This window comes from Macaca nemestrina, chromosome X, assembly GCF_043159975.1.
Source record: "Macaca nemestrina isolate mMacNem1 chromosome X, mMacNem.hap1, whole genome shotgun sequence".
Lineage (NCBI taxonomy): Eukaryota > Metazoa > Chordata > Mammalia > Primates > Cercopithecidae > Macaca > Macaca nemestrina.
Window position 1 is genome coordinate 78,504,661 of NC_092145.1, and position 11,145 is coordinate 78,515,805.

Sequence of the window (11,145 nt, forward strand, 5' to 3'; positions counted from 1 at the left end):
CAACAAGCAAATTCATACATCTACAATGAACTCATTTTTGACAAAGACTTCAATAACATATACTGGAGAAAAGACAGTATCTTCAATAAATGGTGCTAGGAAAACTGGATATCCACATGCAGAAGAAGGAAACTAGACCCTTATTTCTCATCATATACAAAAATCAAACCAAAATGTATTAACAACTTAAATCTAAAACCTCAAACTATAAAACTACTACAAAAACACATTGGAGAAAATCTCCATGATATTGGACTGGGCAAACATTTCTTGAATAATATCCCCAAGCACAGGCAACCAAAGCAAAAATGGACAAATGGGATCACATCAAGTTAAAAAGCTTCTGCACAGTAGAAATTTCTTGGGAAGAAATATTTGCAAACTACCCAACTGACAAGAGATTAATAACCTAAATATATAAGGAAATCAAACAACTCTACAGGAAAAAACCCTAATAATCTGATTAAGAAATGGTCAAAGATTTGAATAGACATTTCTCAAAAGAAAACATACAAATGGCAAATAAATATATGTAAAAGTCCTCAAACTCGTGGATCATCAGAGAAATGCAAATCACAACTACAATGTATCATCTTACCCCAGTTAAAATGGCTTACATTTAAAAGTCACACAATAACAAATGCTGGCGAGGATGTGCAGAAATGAGAACTCTTGTACACTGTTGGTGGCAATGTAAATTAGTATATTCCCTTCAATAACTCAGCTGGTAGATCAGAGGACCACCAGGGTATGCAACTTCTGTAAATTAGTACAACCACTTTGAAAAGAAGTTTGAAGGTTCCTCAAAAAATTAAAAATAAGGCTACAATATGATCCAACTACCCCACTGCTGGGTATATACTCACAAGAAAGAAAATCAGTATACCCAAAAAAATCTGGACTCCTCCCATCTTTGTTGCAGCACTGTTCAAAATATCTAAGATTTGGAATTAACCTAAGTATCCATTGAAAGATGAATGGATAAACAAAATATGATATTTATACACAATGGAGTATTATCCAGTCACATAAAAAGAATGGGATCCTGTCATTTGCAACAACATGGAGGGAACTGGAGGTCATTATGTTAAGTGGAATTAGCCAGGTACAGAAAGAAAGACATCACATGTTCTCACTTATTTGTGGGATCTAAAAATCAAAACAACTGAACTCATGGAGACAGACAATAGAAGGATGGTTACTAGACACTGAGAAAGGTAGCAGGGGGCTGAAGGGGGTTAGAGATGGTTAATGAGTACAAAAATATTAGTTGAAAAGAGTGAATAATATTCAGTATTTGATAGCATGATAGGGTAACTATAGTAAATAATAATTTAATTATACCTTTTTAAATAGCTGAAAGAGTATAATTGGATTGTTTGTAACACAAAGAATACATACTTGAGGTGATGGATATTTTTTCTATGGTCTGATTATTATGCATTGCATGCCTGTATCAAAACATCTCATGGATCCCATAAATATATATACCTACTATTTACCCTATACCTAATACACAGATATCAACAAAAGGACACCAGGACATGAAAAGTGTAGAAATATGATACATCCAACAGAATACAATAATTGTCCAACAACAGATTTTAGCACAAAATAAATTTATTAATTGCCTGAAGAGAATTCAAAATTATGATACTAAATAAACTCACTGAGATACAAGAGAAAACAGTTAAACAACACCAAAAAAATCAGAAAAGCAATTCAGGATATAAACAAGAAATTCACTAGAGAGATAGCTATCATTAGAAAATAACTGTTTGGTTCTACTGAGCCATAAACAATGCACTAAACATAAATCTCAGAACTGAAGAATTCAATGAATGAAATAAAAAATACAACTGAGAACTTCAAAGATAGCCAAAATCAAGCAGAATTTCAGAATTTGAAGATGGGTCTTTCAAAATAATCTTGTCTGACCAAAAAAAGAATAAAAGAAATACAAAAAGCCTGCAAGATATATGGGATACCAGAAAGTGACCAAATATCTGAATTTGGGGTGTCCCAGAAGGTGTAGAGAAGTTTAAAGAATGAAAACCTATTAAATAACATAATAGCTGAAACTGTTCAAGTCTAGCAAGAAATTTAGACGTCCAGGTACAGGAAGTTCAGAGATCCCCAAGTAGATACCATTCAAAAAGATTTTCTCCCCCAGCACATTAGAGTGAAACTGTCCACAGTCAAAGAAAATGAAAGAATTCTTTAAACAGCAAGAGAAAACCATCTAGTCATATGTTAGGGAACCTCCATCAGAATAATAGTGAATTTTACAGCAGAAATCTTACAGGCCAGAAGAGAATGAGATGATATATTCAAAGTGCTTAAAGGAAGACAGCTCTCTACTAACAATAGTATAACTAGCAAAGTTATTCTTTATAAATAAAAAACACATACTTTCCCAGACAAACAAAAATTGAGGGAATTCATCAGCACAATACCAGCCCTATAAGAACTACTAAAGAAGTCCCACACCTAGAATCAAAAGGATGCTATCTACCCTCATGAAAACAGAAGAAAGGATAAAACTAACTGGTAGAGCAGACACACCAATGAGGAACAGAAAGAACTAAAATGTTACCACTGTAGAAAACCTCCAAACCATAAAGAAACAAAAAGAGAGAAAGAAAGAAAGAAAAAAAAGGATATACAAAACAATCAGAAAACAATCAACAAAAGGAAAGGAAGAAATCATCACATATGAATAGTAACCTTGAATGTAAACAGATTATATTTTCCACTTAAAAGATATAGACTGGCTGAATGGATAAGAAAATATCACTCAAATATATTATGCCTACAAGCAACTTACTTCACCTTTAAGAATACACATACAATAAAATAAAATTTTCATACAAATGGGAAACAAAAACAAGCAGAAGTAGCTATAATTATGTTAAATGAAATAGACTCTAAGTCAGTAACAGTAAAAAAAGACAAAGAAAGTCTCTATATAATGATAAAAACATCAATTCAATAGGAAGATGTAACAATCGCAAATATATATGCACCCAACCCCAGAGCACTCAGATATATAAAGCAAATATTATTAGATCTAAAGGAAGAGACAGACTCCAATACAGTTATAGCTGAGGACATCAACACGCCATTCTTAGCATTAGAGAGATCATCTAGACATAAGAGCAACAAAGAAACATTGGGTTTATATTGTACAATAGACCAAATATGCCTAACAGACATTTACAGAACATTTTGTCCAACAGTTGCAGAAAACACATTCCTCTCATAAGCACATGGAACATTCTCCAGGATAGACCATATGTTACACTACAAAACAAGTCAACAAATTTTTAAAAATAGTAATCATATCAAGTATTTTCTCAGATCACAATGAAATAAAACTAGAAGTCAATAGCAAGAAAAACTTCAGAAATAGTATAAATACATGGAAATTAAGCATGGTCCTGAATAACCATTGGATCAATGAAGAAATTAAGAAGGAAATGATAAAAATTTTTGAAACAAATGAAAGTGAAAAGTGAAAACACAACATACAAAAACCTATGAGATACAGTAAAATCAGTACTAAGAGGGGAATTTTATAGCAATAAATGCCTACATCAAAAAGAAGAAAGATTTTTAAATAAACAATCTAACAATTCACCTCAAGAACTATAAATTAAGAACAAACAAAGGCTGGGCGCGGTGGCTCAAGCCTGTAATCCCAGCACTTTGGGAGGCCGAGACGGGCGGATCACGAGGTCAGGAGATCGAGACCATCCTGGCTAACACGGTGAAACCCCGTCTCTACTAAAAATACAAAAAAAATTAGCCAGGCGAGGTGGCGGGCGCCTGTAATCCCAGCTACTCGGGAGGCTGAGGCAGGAGAATGGCGTGAACCTGGGAGGCAGAGCTTGCAGTGAGCTGAGATCCGGCCACTGCACTCCAGCCTGGGCAATAGAGCGAGACTCCGTCTCAAAACAAACAAACAAACAAACAAACTAAATGCCACATTAGTAGAAATAAATGCATAAGAAAAATCAGAGCAGAGCTAAATGAAATGGACTAAAAAAAAAGAAAGAACAAAAAAAGTACATATTTTTAAAAGATACAATCAATAAACCACCAGATAGACTAACCAAGAAAAAAAGATGCAATAACATCCGAATAAAAAATAAGTCATTACAACTGATACCACAGAAATACAAAAGATTGTCAGATATTACTATGAACAACTGTACACTAAGAAACTAGAAAGCCTTGAGGAAATGAATAAATTTCTGGAACCATACAATCTTTCAAGATTGAATCAGGAAGAAGTAAAAACACTAAGCAGACAATAGTCAGTAATGAGACTGAATCAGTAATAAAAAGTCTCCCAATAAGGAAAAAGTCTAGGACCTTTTCACTTTGCTGCCAAATTCTACCAAACCTCTAAAGAAGAACTAAAACCAATTCTCCTCAAACCACTCCAAAAATTAGAAAAGGGAGGAAATTCTTTCTAATTTGTTCTTTAAAGCCAGCGTTATCCTAATACCAAAACCAAACAAGAGCACAACAAAAAAAGAAAATACAGGCCACTATCCCTGATTAACATAGATGCAAAACTTCTCAACAAAATACTAGCAAACTGAATCCAACAGCACATCCAAAACATAATACACCACAAACAAGTGGGATTTATCCCAGGGATGCAAGGATGTTTCTACATATAGACCTCAATAAACATGATGTATTAAATCAACAGAATGAAGGATTAAAAATTATGATTATCTCAATAGATGCAGATAAGTTCTTTGATGAAATTTAATATCCCTTCATGATAATAAGTGCTAAACAAATGAGACATAGAAAGAACATGCCTTAACATAATAAAGGCCATATATGACAAACCCACAGCTAACAATACTGAACAGAGAAAAGCTGAATACCTTTCCTCTAAGAACTGAAACTAGACAAAGATGCCCACCCCACTGTCACTAGTCTTATTCAACATAGTACTAGAAGTCTTAGTGAGAGCAATCAGGCTATGGAGAGACATAAAAGGCATCCAAATTGAAATAGAGGAAGTCAAATAATCTCTCTTTGCAGATGACATGATCTCATATTTAGCAAAACCTAAAGGCTCCATCAAAAAAAAAAATCTCTTAGATCTGATCTGATAAGTTCAATAAAGTTGGAGAATACAAAATCAACATATAAAATCAGTAGCTATTCTACACACCAGTAGTGAACTAGCTGAAAAATAAATTGGAAAGCATCCAATTTACAAAATCTATAAAAATATAAAATTCCTAGGAATAAATTTAACTAAGAAGGTAAAAGATCTTTGCAGGGAAAACTACAAAACACTGAAGAAAGAAATTGACAAAGACACAAGCAAATAGAAAGACATCTTGTTTAATTTGTTTGTGTTTCCATAAAGAAACACCTGAGTCTGTGTAACTTAAAAAGAGAAAAGATTTATTTGGCTCATGGTTCTATAGGCTATACAAGAACCATGCCACTAATATCTGTATCAGCTGAGGGCCTTGAGATGCTTCCATTCATGGAGAAAGGGGAAAGAGAAGGAGAGCTGGCTTGTGTAGATATCACATGGCATGAAAGGAAGCATGAGAGAGGGGGAAGGTACCATGTTTTTTTTTTGAACAACCAGCTCTCCCAGGAACTAATAGGGTGAAAACTCACACTCCCTCTCCTGGGAGACCATTAATCTATTCATAAGAGATCCACCTTCATGATCAAAACACTTTGCATTAGGCCCATCTCCAACATTGAGGAATAAATTTCAACATGAGATTTGGAGGAGACAAACATCCAAAATATAGAACACCCCATGCTCATAAATCAGAAGAATTGATATTGTTAAGATTACCATACTACCTAAAGGAATGTACAGATTTAATGCAATCCCTATCAAAATACCAATGACATTGACATTTCTTACAAATATAGAAAAAAAAAATCCTAAAATTTGTATGGAACCAAGAAAGAGCCTGAATAACCAAAGCAACCCTCAACAAAACAAAACTGAAGGCATCACACTACCTGACTTCAAAATATATTATAAGTCTATAGTAACCAAATCAGCATGGTATTAGGATTAAAGCAGACACATAGACCAATGAAAGAGAATACATAACCCAGAAATAATTCTATATGTCTATAGCCAACTGATTTTTGACAAAGGCACCAAGAACATACTTTAAGAGTAGTAACCAATACTTTCCCCTTGGGAAGACGGAAGTATACCCTCTTCAATAAGCAGTTCTGGAAAAATAGGATATTCATATGCAGAAGGACCCTGATCTCTTACCTTATAAAATATTAACTCAATATGAATTGAAGACTTAAATGTAAGATTCAAAACTATAAAACTACTGTAAGAAAATATAGGAGAAACCCACTAGGATATTGTTCTATGCAAAGAGTTTATGGCTAAGACCCCCAAAGCACAGATAACCAAATAAAAAATAGACAACTGGAAAAATATTAAACTAAAAATCTTCTGAACAGCAAAGGAAACAATCAGCAAAGTGAAGAAATAACCTGTTGAATAGGAGAAAATATTTCCAAAATATTCATCTGATGAGGGACTAATGTCCAGAATATACAAGGAATTCGAACAACTCAAAATCAAAAACGATCTATCCTATTGGAAAGTGGGCAAAGGATCTAAATAGACATTATTTAAAAATACATGCAAATAGCCAAACAGTATGTAAAAAATGCTCAACGTCACTAATCATGAAGGAGTGCATATGAAAACCACAGTGAAATATCACCTTCCCCCAGTTGGAATTGCTATTATCAAAAAGACAAAAAATAACAGATGCTGGGGAAGATGCAGAGAAAATGGAACTCTTATACACTGCGGGAATGTAAATTAGTATAGCCATTATAAAAAACAGTATGGAGATTTCTCAAAAAAAAAAAAACCTCACACAACTAAAAATAGAACTGCCATAGGATCCACCCATTTCACAACTGGGTGTTTATCCAAAGGAAAGGAAATAAGCATATCAAACGGACTCATGTTTATTGCACTTCCGTGTTTATTTCAGCAGCATTCACAACAGCCATGGTATGGAATAAAACTAAGTGCCCTTCAATGGATGAATGTATGAAGAAAATGTATATTTGCACAATGGAATGCTATTTGGCCATAAAAAGTTAAAAATATCATTTGTAGCAATTGAATGAAAATAAAGGTCATTATGTTAAGTGAAATAAGCCAGACACAGAAATACAGATATCTCATGTACTCATATGTGGGAGTTTAAAAAGGTGATCTCATGGAGGTAGAGAGTAGAATGATATTTAACAGAGGTTGGGAAAGATGTGTGGGGGGGGTGTGAGGAAGTGAACAGATGTCGGTTAATGGATACAAACATACAGTTGAATAGAAGGATGAAGTTCTAATGTTCAATAGTAAAGTAGGGTGACTATAGTTGACAACAATATATTCAAATGTAGTTAGATGTGAGGACTTGAAATGGTCTTAACACATAGAAATAATAAATGATTGTTGTAATGGATATCCTAAATATCCTGACTTGATCATTATAAATCCTATGCATGTAACAAAATATCATATGTATCCCATAAGTATGTACAAATATTATGTATCAATGAAAAAGAACAGATGCCTTTGCAATTCAGTATAAGGAGTATATTTTCCCATTGAAATACTTGTACATGTATATATATCATATAGAAGTAATATATAGATAATTTTATGTTTTATTGATACATAAGTTTATATTTGTAGTTTATATTCATGAGAATAAATGTTAAGATGGATAAGTAAAGAGACAAAATATTTTATGGGATGGTACAAAAAGCAGTGGGAGAAAGAAATTTCTATCTCTAAATACACACATTGTAAACAAAGATAGGTTGAAAATCTGTCATCCAAGCTTTAATCTACAGAAGGTAGAAAAAATCAAGGTGAAACCATATAAAGTGAAAAGATGGAAATAATACATAGCAGAAGTTAATGAAGTAGCTTGCAAAATATCAACAAAGGCAAGAATTGATTCTTCAAAATAGATTATTGATAATGATATGTGCTAGAAAAAGTAAAGCAAGGAGGAATGTTATAAAGTTAATTTTGGATAGAGTGTACTTACTAAGTAGTGTATTTTTAGCAAAAGCATAAAAGACATGAATAAGTCATGCATTTACTTGAGGCATTCCAAGCAATGAGACCAGAAAGTTTAAAGGCCCTGAGGTAGTAGCTTGTCAGACTTGCTCAAAAAACAAATTGTATAACAGTAGGGGAGAGCATAAGAGATAAAATCTGAAAAGAAATTGCAGGCTAGATCATATTGCTCAGGTGTATACTATAAGCAAAATAAGTCATGCCTACAAGTTAAATAGATTCTTACAGAATTCCTCTGGCTACTGTGCTAAGAATAAATATACTAGGTCAGAAGTAGGAGGACAAATCCTAACCGCACTGCAATAATATAGGTGAGATACAATCATAGTAGTAATGCTGGAGTTGACATAATATTAGTTTCTGAACTTATTTTGTGAGCAGAGCCATCAGAATTTGTTGACATATTAAATTTTTTCTAATATCCTGAAAATGAAAGAAAAAACAGTCAAGTACATGCCCAAGCTTTTATGCTGACCAGTTGTAAGAATGAACATTGATTAAGGTGAGAAAATCTGTAGAAGGAACAAGTTTGTAAATAAATACCAGGAGCTCAGATTTGGGCATGTTAGAATTTAGTGCATACTGGACATCCAAGTGGAAAACCTGAGAAGAGAATTGAATGTGAGAGGAATTCAGAATAGAGGTACATACCCTGAGGCTTGAGTTACAAATTCTGGGCTCTCCAGCATATAAAATATTTTTTAAATATCGGAAATAAATGGGTGAGATTAAGGAGAGCATATAAACAGAAAAAAAGGTGAGTAAGTTCAAGGACTCATCCTGGAGCATTCTTAGAATTCTGAGAGGAGAGAAACCTGTAAAGGAGGTGAGGAAGCAGTAGGAAGAAAGGCAGGAGGAAAACCAAAAGAGTATTTCACATGTGCAAAATGTTTAAAAGAGGAAAAAATAAATGAACTATGTCAAAATCCACTGATGAAGACAATGTCTGAGAAAAGATGAGTGGCTTTATCAATTTTTATATAGGTCACTGTACACATTGAGAGAAGCAGCAGCAGTTGATTGTTGTAAGAAAAACCTAATTGTGTTGTGTTCAGAAATAAACAGTAGAAGAGAAATAGGAGATATCAAGAATAAACATTCTTTCAAGGAGTTTGGCTTCTGCTGGAAAGGATATTCTTCTGATTTCTGCTAGCAAAAGTAATCTTTTAAATCTGAGCACACTTAGAAGATAATTTCAGTTAAATATTGAATGTTAATAATAACATTTCTAAGAAAGAAAGCAGTAGAAACAATAACTGTTTTTCAATTTTAGCAAATGCACTGAAAAAATGCTTGGTATTTTCTAATTTCCTTCCTTTCATACTTTAGCTACTGTGTTTTTCTTCTTGTTAGCCTTCTAAAGTAGTTTTTACATTTTATATGATTATCTGAGAACTGGGTATTTTATTGCTTCACATATTTTCATCAAAATATGATGACTTCCATTTACCTACCTGATTTCTATCACTGTTACTACTTGAAATGTTCTAATCCAGGAAGACAGAGCAAAGTTATCTTGCTCATCAAAAAACACAACAAAACAATCAAACCCCACATTCATCTCAAAATGACTGTTTTTCTGCTATCCACTCTATCAACAGAAGATCAGAGTTCTGAATTTCCATAATCATCCTTTCTGTTCCATCTACCAATTTTTAAGGCTGTATCTCAAATTCAAGTTTAGGGAAATAATCGTTTTCAATCAATTTTGATGAGTCATCATCTGAGATATATGGATCACCTAGAGAAATTTGGAAGGTACTTAGATTGGATTAAGTGGCTACATAGCTTCTTAGGCACAAAGAGAAATCTCACAGAACGATTCATTGGGAAGATTGAATAACAATATGAAGACAATCAACAGAGTCCCACCCATGATTTCTCTACCTAAAGAGACTTCCACTGTGAAGTTTAGAAGCTTTTGCATTCCACCACAGATGAGTACTGCAGTTAGACACATTGACTGTTGCTCTTTGCAAGGGTTTGACACAGGTCAATGATTATTACTCTAATGCAGAATGGCAAGACACTTTTTAACAAAGTAGTACACATTCATGTGATCTTGAGAGCACAACCCTCCACCGAACGCATGGAACCTTGAAACAAAAGCTTGCATCCTAACCTAACAGGTGCATTTGAACAAAGACATTTAATCAGACATTTTCTGAGACCAAAATGGTTACTTTTGAGAGAAATGCAAGATAAACGTATTTTCTTCCTTGGTTGGCTTTAGTGGGATATTCTGAATGTTTGTGCATATTGGTCAAGTTTATCTCAGAGAAAAACAGTTCTCAACATTTAAATGACAAACAATCAACAAAGAAACTTGCTTAGGTAACATCTTCTGGGAACAATTGGATAACATACAAGTCTACAAAGAAACGTGAAAAAAGAGGGGGGTGCCCAAGAGGGCCGAATATGAACAGCTCCAGCCTCTAACTCCCAGTGTGAGTGACACAGAAGACGGGGGATTTCTGCATTTTCAACTGAGCCTCCAAAGCTGATACCCAGGCACACAGGGTCTGGAGTGGACCTCAAGAAAACTCCAACAGACCAGCAGCTGAGGGTCCTGACTGTTAGAAGGAAAACTAACAAACAGAAAGGACACCCACACCAAAACCCCATCAGTACGTCACCATCATCAAAGACTAAAGGCAGATAAAACCACAAAGATGGGGAAAAAGCAATGCAGAAAAGCTGGAAATTCAAAAAATCAGAGTGCATCTCCCCCTCCAAAGGAACGCAGCTCATCGCCAGCAATGGAACAAAGCTAGACAGAGAATGACTTAGACGAGTTGAGAGAAGAAGGCTTCAGTCAATCAAACTTCTCAGAGCTAAAGAAGGAACTACATAACTAGCACAAAGAAACTAAAAACCTTGAAAAAAGAATGGATGAATGGATAACTAGAATAATCAAGGCAGAGAAGACCTTAAAAGAACTGATAGAGATAAAAAACCATAACACGAGAACTATGCGACAAACATACAAGCTTCAGTAACCGACT